The sequence below is a fragment of the Lissotriton helveticus genome, chromosome 10 (assembly GCF_964261635.1).
Source record: "Lissotriton helveticus chromosome 10, aLisHel1.1, whole genome shotgun sequence".
Lineage (NCBI taxonomy): Eukaryota > Metazoa > Chordata > Amphibia > Caudata > Salamandridae > Lissotriton > Lissotriton helveticus.
The window spans coordinates 836,279,746-836,304,202 of NC_136071.1; the positions used below are offsets into that span (position 1 = coordinate 836,279,746).

The following is a 24,457-nucleotide window of genomic DNA, read 5'->3' on the forward strand; positions in this document are numbered from 1 at the left end:
AAACTCTGTGTTGTTCACTGCATGAAAGAATATGATTTGAGAATGAATTCTCTTCGTCCTCAGGGCGTTGATCAATTACTTATTTCCTTTGTTAAACCTCACAAAGGTATTTCTTCCAGTTCTACAGCGAGATGGGTTAAAATTGTTATGGGCCTTGCTGGCGTCAATCTGGATCTTTTTAAACCACATTCCATCAGAGGTGCTATGGCTAGTAAGTCTTTCTGGTGTGGTGGTAAGTTAGAAGATATTCTCAAATCTGCTGATTGGTCAAATTCTAGGACCTTTGCTCATCATTATTGCAAACGTATCATATATCTGATGTTGTCTTACATGACTACCAACAAGCATAATGGTAGCCTCCGGTCTTGTAATGAAATTGCGATTCTCCTATTTACATTACCAGAGAATCTGGATTTCATTAAAGACACGGAGGCTAACATTATCCCTCCCACCCATCCCATGGGTGGTTGTATTTAATTTCTTATCTGTTGTACTTATATATTTTATTCTCATGTTATGCTCATTTTGATTTATCTATGCCTTACTGCAAGATTTATCTTTATTGCTCATATTTCTGAGTTCACTTATACCCTTTTTTCTTTTCAGATAACCTCTCATGAATTCATTTTATGGCTCCTGTTCTACATCCTTTGGATTTGCTTCCTGTTCGAATTTTGAAGTTCTTTGGTTTCTCTATCTTCATTCAAGTTGTGCTTCGTGGATGCTCCTTGGACATTTCCTTCTTCCTTTGCTCCACATTTAAAAGAGGCTGATTGCCTAGTGATTACTGCTATTGTTTGGTCTGTTATGTTCTAGTATGGAACTTTTACTTTATGACATATGCGGCTGCTTGGTCTGCATTAAAAGATATAAGCATAATGTTAGCCTCCGTGTCTTTAATGAAATCCAGATTCTCTGGTCATGTAAATAGGAGAATCGCAATTTCATCTTCACAATATCCCCACCTTGTTTTTAACCATACCCTAGGACCTCAGGAATAAAAACAACCATTGGAGGATCCCAGAGGCACTGTTAAACCACACTTTGAGCACCCCTTTCACTCAACAAAAACCAACCCGCTCTGCTGTAATTCAGGCATCGTAGCACAGCTGGGTTGCATTTGGCAGCCCAGCTGGAAACCCAATGATGAAGCATGCCACCAACTAGGTTGATGGGTGAGGGTTCTTCTAAAAACAAATCTTTTTTTTCTCCATTCAGGTGTATGACATCGAGTCATCCCTGTATTTGGATCCCTTATTGGGGCCGTCCTCATTGTTCTTTATCTGTAGAATTGAGGGGAAAAAAACATACCCTCCTTTTTCACTATTTCCTCGCTCTCTCCTTGTTGTTCACATTTTCTTGAAAGGCCAGGAACTGCTGAGTATCGTCAGCATATGAGACAACTCTAATTCCAAAAGACTGCACAATATTGGCCAGAGATGACATTTATATATAAAAAAGGGTAGGGCTAAGAGCCGAACCCCAAGGGACACAACAATTCAGAGGCTTAGCTGCAGATGTAAAAGGAATGAGAAAGATCGACTGTGTGCAGTTGCAGATAAAGAACCTATACCAAGATAAGGCACGATCAGTAATGCCTATGCCTTTCAGTCTCTCAAGCAAGATGACATGAGCGACCATATCGAAAGCTGCCAAGAGATCCAGCAGCATTAACATAACTGGGGAACCACAGTCAAGATTGATTTTAATATGTTCTGAAACCTCAGGAAGAGCCATCTCAGTACTGTAGATCAGTGGCAGAGGTTTCAAGGGACATTGGAGAAAACAGGACAAAAGTGGAGCAGGCAAATGAGAGACAAGTTCTAATGAGGTTGAGGAAGTTTGACTGAAGGAGTAAGCATATATTTGTTGCCAATGGGGAAACAAAGGCCTTAACCACCTTCAACAGTTCTGTGGGTGAGAAATCTGCTTCAGAAATTGACAGGGCAATAAAAGCCTTACGAGCCATTTATATAGCTTTATATTATTTCTTAAGAGCCTCCTGATAAGTTGCCTTGGCCTCTACATCATAATTATTTCTCCAGATTCTCTCCAGCATCTTACAATTGGATTTAAGAAGCTTTAAAGCATCAGAGAACAATGGGGCTGAAGGCTGAGTCTCTTAGCAGAATGTACTTTCTTGGGAGCAATAGTGTCTATAGCCTTCTCTACCCAAACATTAAAGTTCCCAGCATCTTGCTCTAGCCCTCAGGTCTGATCAACAGAGACAGATTGTAGGGCATCAGCCAAAAGAAGGTCATTAACTTTATGCCATGGTCTGGACATTTTCTTGGTTGTTCTGGGTGGGACACGAGGAGTGAGACTTAAAATCTCAAAAGGAATGAAGACATGATACGCCCACGTAAGTTTAACAACCGGGAGTACTTTGATCAAAAGCGGTTTAGCCAAAATTATATCCAGGGTTTGGCCAGCTGTATGGGTAGGTTCCTTATCAAGCTGTACCCCGTGGCAGCTCCTCCACTAAGGCAGAGAAGCGTCGCCTCACTGCCAGGAGAATCAAATAAAGGAAAAATAAAATGATAATAAAAGAATGTTATTATAAATTTATTTCCCTCCTGCTGCAGCAGTGCGTGAGGTGGCGGACGGAGCTACAGTGGAGGAGTGATAGACACTCCTATGCGCAATGACTGTTTGGCCGGCCCTCTTGGGCCACCTAAAAGAGTCATGCGCACTCCCCTGCTCTCCATGCAGGCTGCATTATAGCCTGCATGGAGAACATGCCCACCCCTACAGCCCCTGGCTGAGCTCCATGTCATACATTCTTCACGGCACTCAGCCCAATCACAATGCTCCATAGGTTTAGGAACCTGCCTGCCTGCTTCCAGTTGCGACCTGGATGGAGTCGAACACAGGCAAGCAGGAGAAAAGACATGGGACCCAGCAGTGGCAAGGTAAGTTTTATTTTGTTATTATTATTATTTTTTTTTTTTAATCAGCCTGCGACACCGCCCCCCCTAACTCCCTCCATCCGCGAGCCGTGCCGGCCGACCCGGGTTGTACCAAAGTAAAACCTTTCAGAATGCCTACAAATTGTTGTGCCAATCTGTTGTTCATATCATCTACATGGGGGTTAAAGTCTCCAAGTACCATAAAATTAGCATGCAGTGGGTAAAGTTGGCCCTGTGTTTCAGAAAGAGATTGTAGAGAAGTAGATGATCCCGCCGTGGGAAAATAGAGAAGAGCACCAGAGACAGAAAATAAGGCTGAAAGGGTAATGGTGAACAGCATGCACTCCATTGTGTCATTGTTGTTTAGTTTATAAATATAACACTGAGTTGATGCACGATGTATCACTGCAATCCCACCACCAATTTTATTCTCACGGTTAAGATGTTTGATGAAGAAATCTTGTGGGATGGCTAGTGCTATATCAGGAGCAGAACTGTCCTTAAGCCATGTTTCTGTAGGAAACAAAACATCCCAGTCGTTATCAGCTAACAAGTTAAAAATGTCCAAAGCATGTCTCAATAGAGAACGGCAATTCAGCAAACCAAATATAAACGATGCCTTATCTTTGTTTTAGACTGAGGAAGTTCCATGCGAAACGCCACAATGAGCAAATCTAGAGGGATTATGAAAACCAAGTGGGGCTTGATCCAGTATTGGGACAATAAAATCACAACTTGGATAAGTAAAGCCTGTGCCAAAATGTACTTTATAAGGGGTTCCAGGGTGAATACAATGCGTAGGGTGCAGTGTCCATAACTCCTTGTCAGTATATTTAATGGAGGGAGAATAGGACGCCTCTAGGGCAGCATGGCTGGTGCTGGCCGCGATCTGGAAAGATTCTAGTGAGACACAGAGTCAAAGGCAGTTGAGAGATCTAATAGTACAACCAGTGCTTTTATGCCCTGGTTAAGGTCAGTCTTGATGAAATCCATGACCTCCAGAAGAACCACCTCAGTCCTCAAGACTGGCCTGAAACCAGACAGTGTAATGTGTCATTCTCCTCCATATAGGTCGACAGCTGCTAATTCACCTGTTTTTCCAGAATGTTGGAAAACGCTGGAAGCAGGGAAATGGGCATATAGTTGGAAGTGTTTGAAGGGTCTGCCCTGTAATATCTCTTCCATTTCCAGCAAACTGCCAGGTCCCTCTACACTACAACAGACCAAATGTAATTAATCGTAAAGGGGTGCTTGTCCAAATATGTGGCCATAAACATACCTCTCGAACAAGAACACTCTCCCAAAAACCTTACAACTTGTCAACAATTTCAACAGCTTTATATGTGAATTTTAAAAGCACCAACTTTTGCTAAAGGACAAGGATCATGAGAACCTTCACAATAAATAGATTGCATTGGACACCGTATCAATTAGCCAAGTTTGTACTTCAACCAATTCCCAGCTGTAATAGATGTAAATCACCAAAAGCCAATGATATACATATTTTCTTAACATGTTCGGAAATAGAACAGTATTAGAAAGTGGTAGAATCTACTCTCTGTGACATCCTGAGGACCCCACTAACATTGTCAGCGACGCATGTGCTTTTTGGGGTACACTGTGATCTGGATACAACGCTTGATAAGACTTCAAGAGAGTTGCTTTTCAATTTGATATTGTTGGCACTGCGAGAGATATGCAAATATTGGAAAGATATCGCACCACCTCACCCTAATGGTTGGTTAGCAGCGGCCAGGTGGATATGTAAAACAACAACAAATGGCAACTTACCGGGAATAAGGGAAGTGTGGAAAACCTTCGCCGACTGGCCGAGCTAGATGGGATGCCTCTTTTCTTCTTGCCTTTTTTTTTCTCTTTTCTGGCGTCCTATGATTACAGCACTAAAGTTGGAAGGTGTCTATCCTCTGGGATAAAAGAACCTTCTTCAAGGGTTTGGCTGAGAAGAGGCAAGGGTCCATACGATAAAAGGGCGCCAGGATATGGTCCTTGACTTGTAAGATGCCAAGCTGACATGAGGACAAGAAAAAAAAAGGATCATGAGAACTTCACTTGCCCCGACCTAAAAACCTAAGCTATGAATTCCACCCTCCACTCCTTTCCCTCAAATTCTATGCATTCTATCTTATGTGCAGAATGTTTGTCTACCTTCATTTACTTGACTCGCAGCCTTGCTAGGTTGTGAACAATGTGTTACTTTATCCTCAGTCTTGCTATGTTATGCATAACATGTCTATTTTCATTTTCTTGATTCTCAGCATGTCTGTGTTGTGTGGAATGTGTATGGTTACTTACTTTTACATTTGCTCAGCCTTGCCATTTTGTGAATAACACTTTTGTCTACCGATTTTACTTGTTCTGCAGCCTTTGTAGGTTGTTCATGACATGTCTGTGTCCCTATGTCGACTTGTTCCTCACTCAATCTTTTTATGTTGTAAGGTATGTGTCTGTCTCCCTACCTGTATTTGATGCTCAGCCTTGCTATGTTTTTCTTGTTCAATAAGGGTCTACATTTTTAGATATGTATGGGAATCATGGGCGTAATGCAGGAGCCTGCAGCCTCTGCTGTGCCCTTATGGGGACCTACATTTACCCTGAAGAATATGTGTGAGAGGTGGGAAACTCAAAGGCCTCTCTTCACATTCTGCAGGGGGGGTGTTGTCATTTTGCGTTACGCCAACAATGGAAATGTTGTTATTAATTTACTGCTAATCTGTCACGGTCAGTGATTTCCAGTTTATGGAATAAATCCCTGCATGAAATGCTCCAAAACGTGTCCTACTTAGTATGAGTCCCTAACCCAGGCATTTTCTGGGAGTGTTGCTAAACAACAGCACAATGGTAAACAGAAAGAATCATGTCATCACTTGGTAGAAGGGATACAAAGAATCAATTAAAGATGGATTGAGTACAAGTTGCACATTGCTAAAACATGATGGTTGTGGTTTAATACGTCATTAGGTTGTATGTGCGGTGTGCTATTAGAATTGAGGTTTTTCTCTTTTTGTATATTGATTTTTTATGTTAATGGTCCATCACACACAGTTTCAAACAGGCCAGTAAGACGTACACCCATACTTAACTATAGTCTTAGGCATGACCAACCTTAAAATAAATAAATAATGTACACTGCCATAATTTCCGCAATGGATGAAAGAAAGTTATATGAACACTGGCTCTATCTTTCACACATGTCTAACATATACCATGAAATGATTACCTGAAATCCATATACATCGTCACACCTATCATGCACTTATGTGAGATTCTGGGCTGTACATATGCAGATTTGTATCTGTTGCAGACTTTGTGTGGATAGTATTTGAATTTATTACCGGTAAAAGCTTTTAACAGAGTTTTCTTTTGTTGTGCAAAATGTTTCTCATTGAATACGACCAGCAACAATGAAAAAAATACATCACATGGAGCAACCTTGTGTTAACATCAAGCGCTGTGCAACTAACTCTTTTCAATTAAGATACTGCACACAGGTTTTTTACGAACGACTAATTCAACTACCACCAACACAAATCTGGAAAGTGTTTGTGTACAACCTCGAATACTGCTAATAAATTAAAATAAGGTAGACAGGAAACTGTTTAAGGCAAATGGGGACTGCATTACATAAAGTGAGCTCTGGGGGCACTAAGTGAAAACCCCGGGCTATATTGTATTGTATTGTATTGTATTGCAATTGCATTTATATAGCGCTTACTACCCCTGACGAGGCGTCACATAAATAGAGCACTGGAGGTGCTAACTTAAGCCAGGGGCCACTTGTATCATCATTTCAAATAGCAATTATCTAATTGCGTCTCTCCTCTGCAAATCGCAATTAGGTAATCACTATTTAAATGTATGAAACTCCATGAGTTTCATTTAGCATTTCCTAATGGGTCGCAAATCGGCCTCCCTCATTAATATTAATGAGGAAGGTCGCAATTTGCAACCGGTTAGGAATCACTAAAATCACAGGGATGGTAGCCTGCTGGGGTCAGTAGACCACCATGTCTGTAACTGATTTTAAATAAAGCAATCTTTTCTTTTAGATGCAACTCATTTTTCTTTAATGAAAACAGGTTGCATTTAAAAATTAAAATGACAAGTTTTCTTTTAATTTTCAATAGCAGACAGTGGTCCAAGGGATCACTGCCTGCCCTTAAATTTTTTTTTACGGACATTCACTAAGTGGAAGAGGATCTTTGCGAATGCATTACCCTTTACCTGAAGTAGGTGGTAAAATGCAAATGTTTTGCTACTGCATTTCGGTCGAAAAACATTTCTACATACCACTGTGATTTGGTATTAGGAAGAGACACCCTAAACACGCCCCTTCCTAATACCAAATCGGTATGTATTTGCAATTCCACATTGCTAGACAGTAACATGTTACTGAAACGCAAATTGGAATTCATACATACCAAAAAGCATATTACTCGTCCCTAAAGGTTCGATTCTGCTTATCAGGCCGTTTGCGACTGCTGGTAACATGCATGATACTCGTGACCCACAGTGTCTGCCACAGTTTGGGGCTAGCTGGTGTCTTAAGAAGGTGACAGATGAAGCAGCGCTATTTTACCACCTTACACAATGATAATTTGTTGCTTGTCACAGGAATTTCCAAGGAATGTGCTGTTTTTGGTTGGCAATATAGCAGCATTTGTTGGCATACCTAAAGTAAACAGAACAGAATAACTTAAGGAAAGTAACATAACATATAAGAGAATAGCACAACAAAACAGCTAACAGAATGCAACACAACAAAATCACACTGCAATAATGCAGCACAAAAACCAAAGCAGCTCAAAACACTAAAGAACACCTCACCACACAACAAAATGCCACAATAATAAATGTACACAAACGTTCGTGTCACACATTAACACTTCTAGAATCGTGTTTTCATAATAAAAAGGGGTTTTGCACTAAGCACTACCTTAAATTACCACCAAGAATATTAAATAGCGCCAGTAATAACCGGGAGCACCGTTTGGTCAATGGAGGGGGGCTACAGATTTTCCAACAATCAAGCTGGCATATAATGTTAAAATATATAACAAGCACGAGGTGGGCTTAAGGGGCAGTGGAAAGGGAGAGGAATGCGGATTGATAGGTGTACTAAGTGAGAGAAAACACATTTTGTAAAATAAGCAACATTTTTTAAAACTTTCAAAACAAAGAGAGGAGGGCGTGTGTGTGTGTGGGATTTGGTCTCTGTCGGATTTCACCAGGAATTTTTCAAAACACAGACACCTCACAATGTCAGGCTGAAAATCTTCTGTACCCAATTATTTGCCCGGAAAATTTATTTATTAGCGGGGTGTAACACCCAAACACAACCCCGCTGAAGCTACGCCCCTGCTACTAATGTTGTTTGTGCGGCCCACGGGGCTCTCTCTTACCACGCACCCGAGTCCACCGTACTCCGTCCTGTACGTGCGACCCCCTGATAATTCTCCACGTATACCGCGGGACATCGGGGGCGAAAAATTAGTCCACGGCTTAGTTTTATTTTGAGACTACTACGTTCTCCACGATATGTCCCGCTAATCGATGTTACACTTAGATGGAGGCAGGGCACATTTAATGTAGGGAGGCATTTGGAGGGAAGGCTTGATTTGCCCGACCAAGTATATTCCGTAAACAAAACAGCCAATTAATGTGGTTGTTAGCGTCAGTAATTAGAAACTCTGCATTAATTGTACAGGAATTATTTTCAGGCACACACTTTCAATCATCGGACAAAAGGACTGTCCCAAATTTAATGTTGGTGTTTCGAACTGAACTGTCTTTATTTCCACACGCTTGGAAACCCGACATCGCGCGTCCAGTACGTATAAGACCCTCCGCCGGCCGCACGCCACGCAGATTGAACGTACCTCGCGCATTCTAACGTAACTCGCGCATTAACGAATCGATAAAAACGCATTACAATCTAGAAGGCGGATATATCTGCACACAACCGCTTTCTACCCCCGGCTGTCAACATTACGCAGGAGGTACCTCGCTGTGCCTGGAAACATGCGTGATCAAAAATATTATTGCTACCGCAGGGGATAGCGCAACAGCGTAAAACAAAGGAGGGTCCACATGTTGTAAGAGGTAATATACAAAAACACAAAGTGACTATTCTGGCCGGCCACTCGATTATAAATAAAAGGGTGGTTTCGCGTGGGAACTAAACCCAGCTTGATACAGCGTCCCCTTTTCACGGACACTGCCTCGGAACGGCTGCGCTTTTCACGCGAAGGCTGAAACGTTGAAAACGAAAGTACGTGCGAGTTTAAACGCCACCGTGGAAAGCGGTCTTGGAATTTACGGATGCTTCTGTATTTCCGGACAACACACAGCCGTATGTTTCCGGGCGGAATGTTGAAGGTGTTAGAGATTTCTGTCCTCACAAAAACATTTTTAGTTGACAGAGGTTCAAGCTGTAAACACAGCAGATGTGCGAGCGGGTAGTGAGTGCCCGAGGTCACTGAAGTCCACACAACTGATAAGGGTCGCACAATATAACCCTCCCACACTGAGTGCAGAAGGCATTATGCACCATGTAGGATGCAGAAGAGATTATGCAAAGTGTAGGTATAGCATTCATCATTAAAAACACACAGATAGTTGTAGATACCGAGGATTTCTGCCCTATACAAAGACTAAAACATCAGTGCTCCCGAACCCACCCACAGCGCCAACTAGCTTATGCTCGGTTTGGAAAACCCACACACCACATCAATCTGCTAAAGACCGATTAGTGTTAAGTATTTTTACAAATACATCTTACAGTTAAAATATTTTTCACGTTTACTAATTTTCAGCAAATCAGGATTTGAATCTACGTGCGTTTGAAAGGCCCTTTTTGATTTTCTACTTTTTTTTCTCTCCAAACTTCCAATTTAGCGCCAGATGGCCAGTTGTGCTCTTCACTGGTTTTGTTGAAACCTGTATGTATAGCTAATGGTATGTAACTTCAACATGTATACGCGCATAAAAACATACATAGGCACCAGTGGAAATAAATGTGCTCCAAGAAAGCATGTTATTTGAAAGAAGTGTCTTAAAAATCACACTTTGACAAATTTGTTTGTATTGTACAAAAGTAAAATGTCATGTGGCTTAATTCTCATGGTATCCACGATAAGGTCATTTCAAAGAGGTAAAAAAACAGGACAAACTTAAAAGGTCTATTTATTTTGATGTTATCACACTGTACAGGTTTATCCCCTTGTGCTCCTGCATATATTGTGCTAATATCGCTATTCAATTAAATGACTTCCACACGTGACAACACAGTGTGGCATAAACCATAAATGCAGACCCGAAGAGAGTAGCAGGTTCTTTATTACTGTTGTTTAGGGAGGGGCCCTTTGAATCTGGATGTTTTGCCTTCAGTGAGTCCCAGCACTTACCGATATTAACTATGACAACATATGAGATGTTACACTTGCACATTTGCATGTCTGCCAATATTTAAATCTTTTGCCTCTTTTTGAGAACAAACAACTTTAACTTCAAAATCCATATTTCATCTGACAATAGACATATGACTTATTTCACATAATTCCTAGACATTATATAAATATCTTCAATTATGAATTTCATCCAGTGCGAAAAGTAACATCGTCTTGAGTCCCATCTCAATAGCAAATGGATCTCAGGATTACGATGCATTTAGATAAGAAAAACATTATGACAGGTGGTCTAGCTTCACCAATGCTTTTTGAATAATTAGCAATCCTTCCGTGAAAGGTGAGTAAAAGCTGAAAATTCAAATCACAAGAAGGTTCCATTAGTAATTGATCACAGATGTAATCTGCTGCAAAAACCTTAATTTTGAATGTAAAATGTGCTTACCGTCACAAAAAATGTTTCTCTTAACCACTCATTCTCAAAAACAAAATTGAACATTTTAAGATAACTGCACAATATTTAACGAACTACTTTTAAGAACATTTTCATGTGTAAAAAATATATTTTAACGTGCCTTGAAACAAAATAAATCTGTAAAAAATTGTATGGAGAATAAAATGTACATTATGGTCTATCAAAGCTAAGACATTTCGGAACTATTGGGCCATCAACCTCGTGGCTTAATACATCTTTAAGGTTATTATTAGCATTTTTGGACATTAGGTTCATTTAAGAATCCAAAAATACTTTTCAAATTCAGAATTGTGAATTTTTTCCCTTGTAAAGGCATTTGTTTCACACAGAGGTTTGGGTGTGAGTAAATCTACTCCTGTGGAAACATAGTGGGTGCTCCAGGGCTGGAAGGCCTTGGAGGTTTGAACCACACACATACAAACTGAAACATTTATGGACAATTGCAAATAATTTTCAGGTCCCATCTAACATTGGAAATCATCAGATAATTTACTCCTGTCAAGCACTGGAGGAAAGGTGGAAAAGGAACCCCTAGAATATACACAAAGGAGGGTTGGCACAACTCAATTAAATCCCGTCTTGTGTGAACGCTCAAATATCTCAAGCGAGTGAAAGGATGGCACCCAGGTAAATTAGTGCCTCGCCACATTTTTGGGATGCATTTGTTGGGTCCTCACCCACAGGTACCACCTGTGGCCTGCTTCATCATTGGACCCAGATCACCTAGTTTGAGTTGGAGGGCTTTACGCATCTGTAAGCCGTATTTCTTAAAAAGTGAAAGGCAGGGAATTGGATGAGTGAGTTAAAATTGACTCAAAGATCCAAAATCTATGATTTAATGAATAAGGTCTTGGGCAAGATTAAAACACTGAGATGTCATAAGGATTCAATGGTCCTTGACATCAAAATGTTGATATGTTTCAGCTGTGTAACTTCCCCTAGGGGCCAATCTGCTTTCTTCAGGACCAAGATTTTGCTATGTTAAATCCCTGCGTGATGTTGTTGAGCTTTCCGACCTATTTCACTGCATTCATAACAGTTTAAGGAAGGATGCCTGTGAAATACAGAACACAATTAGGACCCTTTCCTCTGTATGATCATAGCTGAAAAGAGAGAAAAAGTGGCATAGTCGTGAACTTATAAGACATTCCATATTGGATGTCATATCGCTAAGGCACAGTCTACCTTTAGAGTGCAGTAAAGCATGACAACACGTGTGTCACCCCTAAATGTGTTAAGTCTAAATTCTCAAAGTCATAAATATATCAAAAACAGAAGGCACAATAAACAGATAGAAAATAAAGTTAAAATCAAACTTTAAATGACAGTGTACAATATGCATACACAGAGTGGTAATAGTGTCAGTCTACACACATGACTTATCCATTAATAAGGCATCATAGGGTTTTGTGGGAGGGATGGTCCCTGTAGTCAAACACTAGACTTGCTCCCTTGACAAAGTAAGTGCCTCAAACTTTTGACCCCACACGATTAGCGGGACTGTTTGACTACGTTTACTAAAAATCAAACTGTTTGTTGTCCTCTTTCTAGTGTTCTACGTGGCATTTTTGGACATTAGGATTATTTAAGATTGCAAAACTGCTGTTCAAATTCTGAAATATGGATTGTTTCCTTGAAAAAGCATTTGCTCACCCAAAGCTTCATGTGTGAGTACATTTTCTCCTGTGGATACAACGAGGGGAGGTTTGGATGCACACATTTATGGGCATTTGCAAACCATTTTTAGACCCCAACACACACCGGAAATCGACATATATTTGCTGCTGTCAAGGACATGAGAAAAGTGGAATAGGGAACATCCACACAATTGTGGGGCTACAATGGAAGTTGTTTTTCATGAAGATAAATATTCCCCAAAAGTTAGCAAGTGCATTTGCAAATGCTCTTTTTTTATACAGCAATACATGTGTGTATGTTCTCACAAGTCAGATAGGAATTGACTAAACATTTCCAGCTTTATGCTGAGACTGGCTTAAAGTTTCCAGGTGTAAAGTGAAAAAGGTTTGTGAATTTCTGAAAAGGGTAAAACCACGCCCATGCCATGCATTACTGAGGGCTTGTGGTGTAGTTGGGGTATATTTGTCTGTGTATGTGTTTCGAGACAAAATACACACAAGGCTGTATTTGCAAAACCTTTATTGTATTTGACGATAATGGTATCATAAACACGAACAGTTTACTATCCTTTGTGGAATTGGCATCACTCTTGTGAATTACGGATTTAAAACAATGGGAGGCCTTGAACACTACATTTTCAGTGTTTTTTCCTTCTCCGCAGCAAATTAGTCTCTAACCCTTACAATGTAGTTAAATTAGCTGTGTGCGAAGTTTGTGTGATTTCCTTTTGCGTAAGTATGCACAATTCTGGCAAAATGACACATAATCATGCAAAATGCAAATCCGTCATTTCGCACTATATTTAAGCGCAAAATGCTCCTATGTGTAAATTTCTGACATGAAGAGACATTTCAGAATATACAAGGACTAAAAGAAAGTGCTCAACAACCGCTTACGTACTGTTGTTTCCTTGTATTTGCGGTACATTTTTACCAAGAATGGCATGCAATTACACAAAGTGGGGTAATGCCATAAATGTGCAAATTTTGTGTAACAACCGAAACACAAAATTCCTGAAGTCATGCGCAGTATGTGGCTTAATTTATATTTCACTCAGGCTCAATTTAAATAACAAATGTATCAATACATACTGCTCTGGTTAATTATTGCCCTACCTTAATTCAGCTTTCTCTTCAGGGAGGATAACGACAACCTGAACATTGCATATGCAATCAGCGCCCTATTGTAAGCCTGTCACTGGAGAAAACTACTACAAATCCCATCACTTTTGCAGACTTAATACGATTCTTAGGTAGCAGGCAATGCCTTCTCCAAAAACCTACTCCTTAACTAATATAAATGAACACGTTTTCTCTATTCTTTTTCATTTAGACAATGGACAACCAAATAGCAATGCACATTATGTTTGCTTCCAGCCTACAATACACATTTTACTGATTGGAAAAAATATATAATTTTGCTGCGGCAATGAAAACGAAATTAAACATGAGATATAAAAATATATAATGGGTTGAATACACATATTTACAATAATGATGTCATATCCATTATTTAGTTCCCAAAATTCGTGTGAATCATTTTTATGAGTTACAAATTACACGCAAGGGAGGCCTAAACATTCGTTTTTCAGTCTAATTTCCCTCCTTCCAGCTAATTAATAGCTAAGTAGGACAATTCTTTAAAATTGGTGATCTTCAAATTGTAGGACAACTCACCCCCAGACCACCCGTCCCCTGCCCTGCCTCCGTGGCTGCTCCAGCATTATAGCCTGTCGGATCTAAGACAGGAGTGACTAGCTCCCACCAGGAGAACGGTCCAAAGTAGTGGTGTAATATCACTTGACGGGTACATCGAGTCACATCCTATTCAGGGCCGCAGTAACAGGAGGAAGGATACGAGGGACGGGCCAGCCCTTGTTGATATTAGACTCGCCCATCCCCCCAACGGCATGGCAGATGGCAAGGTTTCTAGAGGAAACTGCGATTAAATGAACTGCATTCACCTTCCAAAAACACAGCACACACACAAAAGCACCAGACCTGCTCTGCATTCAGAGGTGTACTTGTGGGGATTGTGAGGCATGCAGTGTGGCACCCCTCTTATTTATTATCAGTTGGGAGCTGCTCCTCTCACCTAGGGGTACTTAAAACGTGTCTCTTTTGGGTCCACGGCCATTTATGTTCTGGATGTTTGCATTTCAGATCTGCTTCTGTATTTCTTAGTCCTTCCCGGGTGCGGCAGAGAAAGATGTACCAGCTCCCCGAAAGTTCAGCTGCCACCATATACGTGACCAGGGAAAGCATAGAGAGAAGCCACACAGAGATGGACAGGGGTAAGCAAAACTAGGAAATAACTTTCTGACCTTTTTATATTAAATACTTTTAATGAGCGATTATCAGCATCATGTAATTAAGAAAGATTGTGTGTGTGAAAAGGATATTTACCGTGGTTAGGTCGATAACCTAGGCTCACATCCCCTCATCTCAATTTGACAGCCCTGTTTGATCCTGGCCATTTCACGCAGTCCACATAAACCACTGTTGCTATTTCACAAAGCCCCAGGAATGCTCAAACAGTCTGGTGTGAAACATTATATATAACTTAACATTTGCATTGATATTACGTTTTGGCAGTCTCAGTTGGAGAAGCTAAGGACTGCATGGTAAAGGGTTCCCCACTTCCTCCTTGAAACTGAATGATGCACACTCTGGGGCAAAGGGGAAGCGCCCAGTACTACTCTACAGGGCTGCTATAAACCTTTATATGGATAATGTGAGTACATCTCGGTTGTCCTGTGATGCTTTTAATGAGACAGTACCAGGAGCTCCAAGGAGGACGCCTTACTTTTAATGGACCAATGCCAGTGCTTTCATGATAGACAATAAAACCAGCGGGAGGCCTCTTTTAAGTTTGCAAAACTTCCTTAGCTCGTCTCCAAAGGGTTGCTATCCTTTTAATGACGCTGTATCACCAATAGTTCCCTGACCCGCAATGGCATCCCACAACCACAGGCAAGACCTTGGCAAAAAAACACAGAGGGGCCAAGGCAAGTCCAAAGGCGTGCATGGTAAATGGACGTGATCAATCAATCAGGCATTTGTAGAGCGCGCTACTCACCAGTGAGGGTCTCAAGGCGGTGAGGGGGGAGGGGGAGCTGCTACTGCTGGAACAGCCAAGTCTTGAGAAGTCTCCTGAAGGTCAGTAGGTCCTGGGTCTGTCGCAGGTGGATTGTGAGGGTGTTCCATGTCTTGGCGGCGAGGAGGGAGAAGGATCTGCAGCTGGTGGTCGTTCAGTGTATGCGAGGAACGGTGGCAAGGGCGAGGTCAGCGGAGCAAAGCTGGCGGTTGGGAGTGTAGAAAGTGAGTAGTTTGTTGAGATATGTGGGTCCGGCGTCGTGAAGTGCTTTGTGAGCGTGGGTGAGGAGCTTGAAGGTGATCCTCTTGTTGACAGGGAGCCAGTGCAGGTCTCTCAAGTGGGCAGGGATGTGGCTGTGGCAGGGGATGTTGAGGACGAGGTGTGCGGCGGCGTTCTATATGCTTTGAACTCTTTTCTGGAGTTTGGCTGTGGTTTCCGCGTAGAGGGCGTTGCCGTAGTCCAGCCTGCTGGTGACAAGGGTCTGGGTGACCGGCCTTCTGGTTACGGTGGGGATCCATCTGTAGATCTTACGAAGCATGCAGAGGGTGTTGAGGCATGAGGAGGAGACGGCGTTGACTTGCTGGTCATTGACAGTGATGATTCCAGGATGAATCCCAGGTTGCGTGCGTGGTCGGTGGGTGTCGGCAGAGCTCCCAGCGAGGCCAGCCACCAGGCGTCGTCCCAGGCAGAGGGGGTGGGGCCGAGGATGAGGACCTCCATCATGTAAGAGTTCATTCCCCAAAGCAAAGCACAGGCACTTCTTCTGGGACGGAAGCTCTATGTGCATGTCCAGGGACAGCATCCAGGCGCCGGGCTCCATGGTCTGCAGAGGCTGAGCAAGAGTCATCAATTTGAACTTCTTCTTGACAAAGGAGTTCAAGAGTCTAAAGGACTAGAATGCCAAAATACCCCCACCCCGGACTCCGTAGCGCCGTGCCTATGACGGGGTGCCGGTCCCTGCCGGAAATTGGTCCGTCCGGCACGGGGACCTGGAAGAGCATTAAGCACTTCAGGGTCAGGGGGAACCAGTTTGAGCCTGACCTCCCCCCTTTAAAAGGGGCGCCAAAGCGGTATCTTTCACCATTCGCTGCTCTGACAATGCGTTGCCCCAGCGAGGGCTGGATATTCTAAACTGTACTTTTTGTCTCCCTCCCCCCAGGCCAACGTCATTTGGTGGGGCATTTACGGTCCTTAGAAGGCATCCCCATTGTTAATGGGGATAGGTGGGGGACAGCGGTCTCTCAGGGCCCTCCAGAGGCACTTACGGCAAGTTAGCTAGAGGGTGGCGGGGAGTGTACGCTTCCAACAGGCCTTTACCGCCAAACCTCAAATGGGCGCATGGGTGTCAAACTAACAGCACACCCCCATGGGGTGGTATTTGAGGGTGTAGGGGGGTGCCTGAGGTAGATAACCTTCTTGGCATACAGGCCTCTGGTGCAAGACCACTCCAGGGGGACCTCACAGGTAGTTGGACCAGTCATGATCTTACATGTAGTATATACAGAGAAGGTAGCAAGGGATGATTAAAGCAGCAACAACTTCCTAGTCACCTAGTAATTACCAACAATATAAAGATTTATAGGGGGAGAGGAGTTGGCCTCACGGCTAGGGCGGTCGACCTTGAATCTGGGGAACTGGGTTCGAGTCTCAGCAATGACGCTGAACATCCTGTAATTCTGGGCAAATCACTTAATCTCCCAGTGCCTGACAAAAATATGAATGTGTCCTCATGTAATGCAACTGGTGCTATGTAATGCGCTCTGATACCCGATTCGGGTCTAGTTCGCGCTGTATACAACTCTGTAAAATAAAAAATAAATAAATAGTCTGGTGGCAAAAAGCATGAGCAGTTGGACTGCGATTACCACGGTCGGCGTCCACTTGAAAAATGGGCGCTTACGTTTGATTATACGGCCATCGTTTCACCTATCAAAAAGAAATTTCGCCCATTTACATACAGTTGCTTCAATTTTTACAAAAACATCTTATGGATAGCCAGGCACTATGCCTACTATTGGAGCTAATCTTAACATCACCTAGAAGTTGTTGTGTTACTACTCGATACATTGAATATCGAGTAGTAACTGATGAAGCCCTATTCAGGGTGAAACGCGTTGGCTGCACGATTTGGTGTCTTACCTCAATAATTTGAAAATAAAAAGAAGCAACAGAGATACTGAAGACGCCTGATCTTATTCTGTGGATCACAATAGTTGATAACTTATCTGTTATTTGGGTTTGCCTCTACATACTTTGCTTTTCTATGATCTTACATGTAGGCTCAATGCAGGATACGCAGGGACAATGTATAGTTTATGGTTAGGAATGGCTATGTATTAGAGTCTCTGTTAAGTGTAGATATTCAAGAATATGTAAATAATGCTTTATGGAGTGTTATAGGGGTTTCTGCGTATTAATGTGAAATGCTATTTTTAAGTCTTTCCTATGCAGCGCGCAAGCGCTGCCTAGGAGAGGACCTTTTGCAATCGATCACCACTTTTGCCTAAAAGCGTGCACGTTTTGCATTGCTTTCTATTGCAACGTGTGCACGTTTGGCATTTCCCTTGCGGGAGCGAGCAGCAGCGCCATCTGTTAGTAATTACTTTAAAAACAGATGGTGCAGCTGCTCACTCCCGCAAAGGAAACGCTGTGTGTATCTGGTCCCCAAGCACGTCCCTTCCACCCCCCCTCCACCCCACCTCCTTCTGCTACATGTTATTTTTTGGCATCCCTTTTCCGCTTCACGTTATCAACTCCCCCACTTTCCCCCACCCTCCGAGCATCTAGCAACATAAGCGAAGTGTGCATAAAAGGTAGGTCATGCAAAATGTTTTTTCAAAATTCTCCCAGTTTAAATTTGACCCCTCCGGAGATGTTCATTCTTCTTTTTTTCAATTTAGAAACCGATTAAACGTTCTCTTTCCACTACACCTTATTACCGTAACAACAACAGACCTCGTTATCAACATGATTGGAAGCTGTAAATAAAAGTATGTTTGTGTGCATTGGGGAGATTGTGTTGGGGCGAGGGTTTACTATGTCCGCACCAGCCCGGGGATCTTAAAGACTTAAGACGATGTATATTTTTGTTTTGCACAAAAACACATACACATGAAAAATACAAACAGCTCCTCCAAGCAACTATAAGTGAAAACGTGCACTATCATAAATAACATAACAGCTAGCCTTAACATTTGCCAGCATACACCGGACGGGCCCAGGCATGCAGTTCTCCTTCCCTTGAGCTGCCGGCGTCTGCTTGTACTCAGTCCCCGCAGATGATAGCACTCCGAGAGGCCGGCTAGCCGCCCTCAGAGATTTACTAGTTTTATCTTGGTGTTTTGGTTTGTGGGCCGTTTGGCCAGGATATGGTGTAAATTCTACACTTCCCGACATTCCAGTCATGTCCTGAGCTGAAGAAAGAATGGCCTAGGCTCTGCTGGAACAATCTCACCGAGAACAAAAAGGCAATGGAACAATATACGTGTGCGCAAAGGCTACAAATGTATAAAAAGCACGTTTATATCACCGGATGGATTCACACAGCAGCGTGAAATGTCTGTGTTCTCAGTGCTCTCGCAAAACCGACACGAGATGAGACTGCAGACGTGTGTAACAAACAGAAATTCACAGTGTCAGTATAAATCAAGGTAGGGATGGGCAGGAGGGTCCTGCATGTATGCCGGCCTCATTGTCGGTATGCATGTTTATTGCGTATGATGTGTAACTGATCCAGTAATTGCCACTTTGGTGTCACTCCTACGTTTCTGTGATTTAAATCATGCAGATGGAGTAGGCACAGGCGGCTAACCATTTGGGGCGGGAGAATTGCGGCGATTAACCAATTTTATAACGAGGTAAATGTAAATGCCGATACCTTGCATTCCTTTGCCCCTTGTGCAGGAAGGAACACTTCCACACAGTAGCATTTCGCTCGCTCTTGGAGCTGAATGCCAAAGAAACAATCTATGCAGAAAAATGAAAGGAACGTGAGCCACTGTTGCAGATAAACGCTTTAATATAAAAAAAGCATTGGCATAGCCAATAGGTCTCGCCTTTGGGACCTTATACGTGTTTAGCCATGCAACGGTTGATGTTGTTGCACCAAGGATATTGTGCTGGATAACTAAACCCTTATAAAGTCCCAAAGGCAAGACCTATTGGCTATGCCAATGCTTGTTTTAATGTGTTGGGTGTAAATAAATATGGCCGGGGTTGTTACAACCCCTAACCCAAAAGTATGGCCTTGGTTGCTACGACCCCTAACTCAAAAGTACTGACGGTATTGGTGTGTGAACTGCTCCTCGAGGGGGAATGCTGGTGGTGGAGACTCCATGGGGGTGGGGAGATCCCGGGGGTGGATGGTCTGAGGTCTGCGTTCAAATCAGGGTGTTAGTCAGATCGATCACTTCTTTGGCGAGCAACACAATTCCTTTTGACAGTACCGAGGCCTAATCTGCTGACGTCTGAGAGTAAACTGAGGAACAAGTTGGGCAGGTGACCCAGATGTGGAAGGAGTAGTTTCTGTCCTGTAACTCCAGTTCTGTAGTAGGGGTATCTCTGTTACAGTCATAATCTAGTGAATAGTCCCGCCCATGTGCGTGGACCCCGGAGCAATCAAAAATAATCTCTTACAGTGTCGTAAAATGCAGAAATGCACAGACACTTAAGAGAGAATTTAAAGACAGATAATGCAACCTAAAAAAGGCTACACTGTCCAGTACTTCAACTAGAAATTCCACCATAAAATCCACAAAAACAGCAAAGCCTGTACAGATTTCCCTTGCTTCAACAGCAAAATCCCTCAGGAATGATAGAGAGAAGGACCTGGACAGACAAGCCCCATAGGCTGCCATTATGTGGCTCAGAACAGGATACTGTGCCTTTAAGAGAACTTTCCAGAACTTCACAGTATCCCAGAATGCCCTGCAGGTCCCAGTTACTTTCAGTTCTTTTTGAAGGCGTAACACTCTAGACCTGTAGCATTCCATACATGAATATCTCTCTCTCCACCGGGGAGGAGGGCGGGCGCTTATGACTATAACAGAGATACCCCTACTACAGAACTGGAGTTACAGGACAGAAACTACTCCTTCTGTAGTAGGGGATCTCTGTGTATAGTCATAATCTAGTGAATAGAATGGCAAGCCCATCCCCACACCAAGCGGCTGTGGAGAACAAAGAAATTACGCCACTATTGTGCGAACAGATTCCGCAGCGAAGCCTGCCCAACCTGAGCGTCTGCCCTGGCATCAGCGTCCAGGCAGTAATGCTTAGCAAAGGTATGGAGCGACTTCCAAGTGGCCGCCTTGCAGATCTCTGCAATGGGAACATTACGGAGCAACGCTGTCGTGGCAGCTTTGCCCCTGGTGGAATGAGCCTTAGGTTTGCCCCCTAAGGTCTTATTAGCCTTGTAGTAACACAATTGTATGCAGGACACAATCCACCTCGAGATGGACTGCTTAGAGGTAGCAAGACCCGTCCTGACTGATCCATAATTGATGAACAATTGGTCTGACCTACGAATATCTTTGGTTTTATCCAGATAAAATTTCAGCACCCTCCTAACATCCAGGGAATGCAAAGACCTTTCCGCTGGAGAGGCAGGATTCTGAAAGAACGCAGGTAAAGTTATAGTCTGGTTGATATGAAAATCAGAAACAACCTTGGGAAGAAACTTAGGGTGAGTACGCATAACAACCTTAGCAGCATGAAATACAGTATAAGGTTCTTGGCAACACAACGCCTGAATTTCACTCACCCTGCGGGCCGATGTAATGGCCACGAGGAACGCCGCCTTCCAGGACAGGTGCTGCAACGAAGCCTTATGAATAGGTTCAAAAGGCTCCCTCATCAACCTGGACAGCACCACATTCAAGTCCCATGAAGGCGAAGGAAGCCTGACAGGAGGGAACACTTTCTTCAAGCCTTCCAAAAAGTCCTTGATCACAGGGATCTGGAAGAAGGAAGTCTGTGAAGGGCATTTCCTGTAAGCAGTCAAAGCAGCCAGATGAACCTTAATGGAATGGACATTAAGGCCAGACTGCGCCAGATGAAGTAGATATGGAAGGATGACATCCTCCTTGCATGCCGTAGGGTCATAGTTCTTGACTTGCACCAGATGCAAAACCTCTTCCACTTGTAAGCATAAGAAGTCCTAGTGGAAGGTCGCTTAGCCTCCTTCAGTATGTCCATACAATCCTCTGGGAGATTCAGATGGCCATATTGCACTATTTCAGGAGCCATGCCTGAGGTTGGGGTGCACCATCCGCCCCCCGAACTTCGTGAGAAGGTCCGGCCTGCACGGCAGCTTCATGTGAGGAAGGAGAGACCGGTGAAGCAGGTCCGTGAACCACCACTGTCTGGGCCATTCCGGGGCAATCAGTATCATCCGCGCCTGGACTGGGACAGCTTGATGAGAACCGTCGGAATCAGGGGAATGGGTGAAAAAGCGTACAGAAAGCTGTTCGACCAGTCGATCCATAACGCGTTCCCCAGCGTCCCCGGCTGGTAGTACCTGGAGGCGAAGTCTCGGCATTTGCTGTTTTCGGCGGTGGCGAACAGATCTACGTCTGGAGTTCCCCACCTTGCGAAGACTTCTCCTAGTACTTCGTCGTTTATGACCCATTCGTGGTTTTCCTGGATCAGCCTGCTCAGTTCGTCTGCCTGAACATTCTGCACACCTGGCAGATGGGTGGCCGGTATCGACAGTCCTCGGGCCAGAAGCCAGTGCCAGATCGCCTGCGCCTCCTGTGACAGAGTGCGGGATCTCGAGCCCCCCTGCTTGTTGAGGTAATACATCGTTGTCGTGTTGTCCGTCTGTACAAGCAGAGAGTTGGTCTGAAAGGACGGATGAAAGGCCTTCAGTGCCAAGCGAACAGCTCTGAGTTCCAGGAAATTGATGTGGTATGTGGACTCCGTCGGGGACCACGTCCCTTGAATCTGTAGGTCTTCGGAGTGCGCTCCCCAGCCCTGGAGAGAAGCATCCGTCACGATAGTCTGAGTGGGAATGTCCTTGTGGAAGGGAACGCCTTGGAGGAGATTCTCCGCTGAACACCACCACTTCAGAGACTGAAGAGCATGTAGAGACAGTCGTATCTCGTCGTCCCAAGATCCTCTCCTCTGGTCCCACTGATCCTCCAAGCACTCCTGCAGCGGTCTCATGTGCAGCCGCGCATGTGGCGTCAGGAAGATACAAGAGGCCATCGAGCCCAGTAGAGAAGACACCGTCCTCACAGTAGTAGATGGAGTCGTCAAAAGAGCCTGAGCCTTCCGAAGGAGTGATAACCGTCGCTCCTCCGAAGGAGACACGCTTGCTGACAGCGTATTGATGGAGGCTCCCAAGTACTGAATGCACTGGACCGGAGTCGGGACCGACTTGGACATGTTGATGTGCAACCCCAGCTTGTTCAGCAGAACGCCCGTCATCTGGAAGTGTGCTTGAGCTTCCGAGAAGGAGGAGGCCTTGATCAACCAATCGTCCAGGTACGGGTAGACAAACACCTTGTTCTTCCTCAGGTGTGCTGCTACCACTGCCATGCACTTCGAGAACGTTCTGGGCGCAGACTTCAGCCCGAACGGAAGTACCGTGTACTGATAGTGATTGGTGCCGACTTGAAATCGCAGGAACTTCCTGTGTTTGCATGCAATGGGCACATGGAAGTATGCATCCTGTAGGTCTATGGCACATAGCCAGTCTCCCCGTTGCAACTGAGGATAGATCTGATGCAACAACAGCATGCGAAACTTTTCTCTGCGAATCCACTTGTTTGCCTGTCGCAAGTCCAGAATGGGCCTGAACTCGTTCTTGTCCTTCTTGCGGACCAGAAAGAACCGGGAGTACAGACCTCTTCCTCTTTGAGACAGAGGTACGTCTTCTATCACCCTTTTCCTTAACAGGATATCGGCCTCCGCCTGGAGCTCGCGCATCTGATACTGCGAGCTGACCGGGGGAATCGATGGAGGAGGGCTGATGAACCGAAGACTGTATCCATTGCAAACAATATTCAGCACCCACTTGTCCTGAGTAATTTTTCTCCACTCTGCTTCCCCCCACCGGAGCGGGTAACGGACGAAGGGGAAGTAACCGCTCAGGGTCGAGACCCGGCCGGGCCCTTGTTCGCGGTAGAGAACTGCTGTCCACCTCTACCCCTCTGGCGTTTCTGGAAGGGTCTCCGGAACTGCTGCTGTTGTTGCTGCTGCTGTTGTCCCGAAGACTGTCCTCTTCCTTTCCCCTGCGAGCCGAACCGCCGGTGGAACTGGCGGTAGGGTTTCTTGTCCTTGGGCTTCTCCAAGCCCACAGCCGTCAGGGTTTCCGCCTCGGCCTTCATCCGGGCCATTTCGTCGTCTGCGTGTTTCCCGAATAGCGTCTCACCGGAAAACGGCAGATTGGCCACTCGCTGTTGCGCCTCAGGCTTGAGTGACGTAAGCCTGAGCCACGCATGGCGGCGTTGGTTGATACCGTGGCAGTAGCCATGTGCGGCCAACAGGGAGAAATCCGCCGCGGCGCTTATGGCCTGGTTCGAGACCAGCATCCCTTCCTTGACGATTTCCATGAAGTCCTCCTTCCTGTCACGCGGGACAAGGTCCGCGATCTGTTCCATGGAATCCCACAGCGCACGGTCCTAGCAACGCCGAGTCGCTGGAAGCCTTCATAGTAGTGGAAGAAGTCCCACACGCCTTCCTTCCAGCCGAATCAATCCAGCGGCTCTCCTTATCCGGAGGCACGGTGGATGACGGGGAGGTAGAATGTAATTTCCTGGCCGCCGTCACTATCACTGAATCTGGCACTGGGTCCAGCCGTAGGAAGGCCGGGTCCGAGTCAGGTGCCCTGTACTTCTTCAGAAGTCTGGATGGAGCTGCCTTCACCACCGCTGGCGTAAGAAAAAGCTCTTTCGCAGGTTCGACCAGTCCTG

At 44.3% G+C, this 24,457-nt stretch overlaps 2 long non-coding RNA genes across 3 annotated transcripts in view; one reads left to right on the forward strand and one right to left on the reverse strand.

Moving 5' to 3' along the window:
* Positions 1 to 7,589, reverse strand: part of LOC144785507 (uncharacterized) — a 452,423-nt gene extending 444,834 nt beyond the window's left edge. For both annotated transcript variants that reach the window (XR_013601934.1, XR_013601935.1), the window contains exons 1-2: positions 7,349 to 7,589; positions 4,701 to 4,936 (exon numbers count right to left, since the gene is read on the reverse strand). This is a non-coding gene — a long non-coding RNA (uncharacterized LOC144785507). The remainder of the gene's footprint in view (positions 1 to 4,700; positions 4,937 to 7,348) is intronic.
* A 1,312-nt stretch (positions 7,590 to 8,901) lies between these two features.
* LOC144785508 (uncharacterized) overlaps positions 8,902 to 24,457 on the forward strand; it is a 221,778-nt gene continuing 206,222 nt past the window's right edge. The window contains exons 1-2 of the long non-coding RNA XR_013601936.1: positions 8,902 to 9,029; positions 14,609 to 14,739. This is a non-coding gene — a long non-coding RNA (uncharacterized LOC144785508). The remainder of the gene's footprint in view (positions 9,030 to 14,608; positions 14,740 to 24,457) is intronic.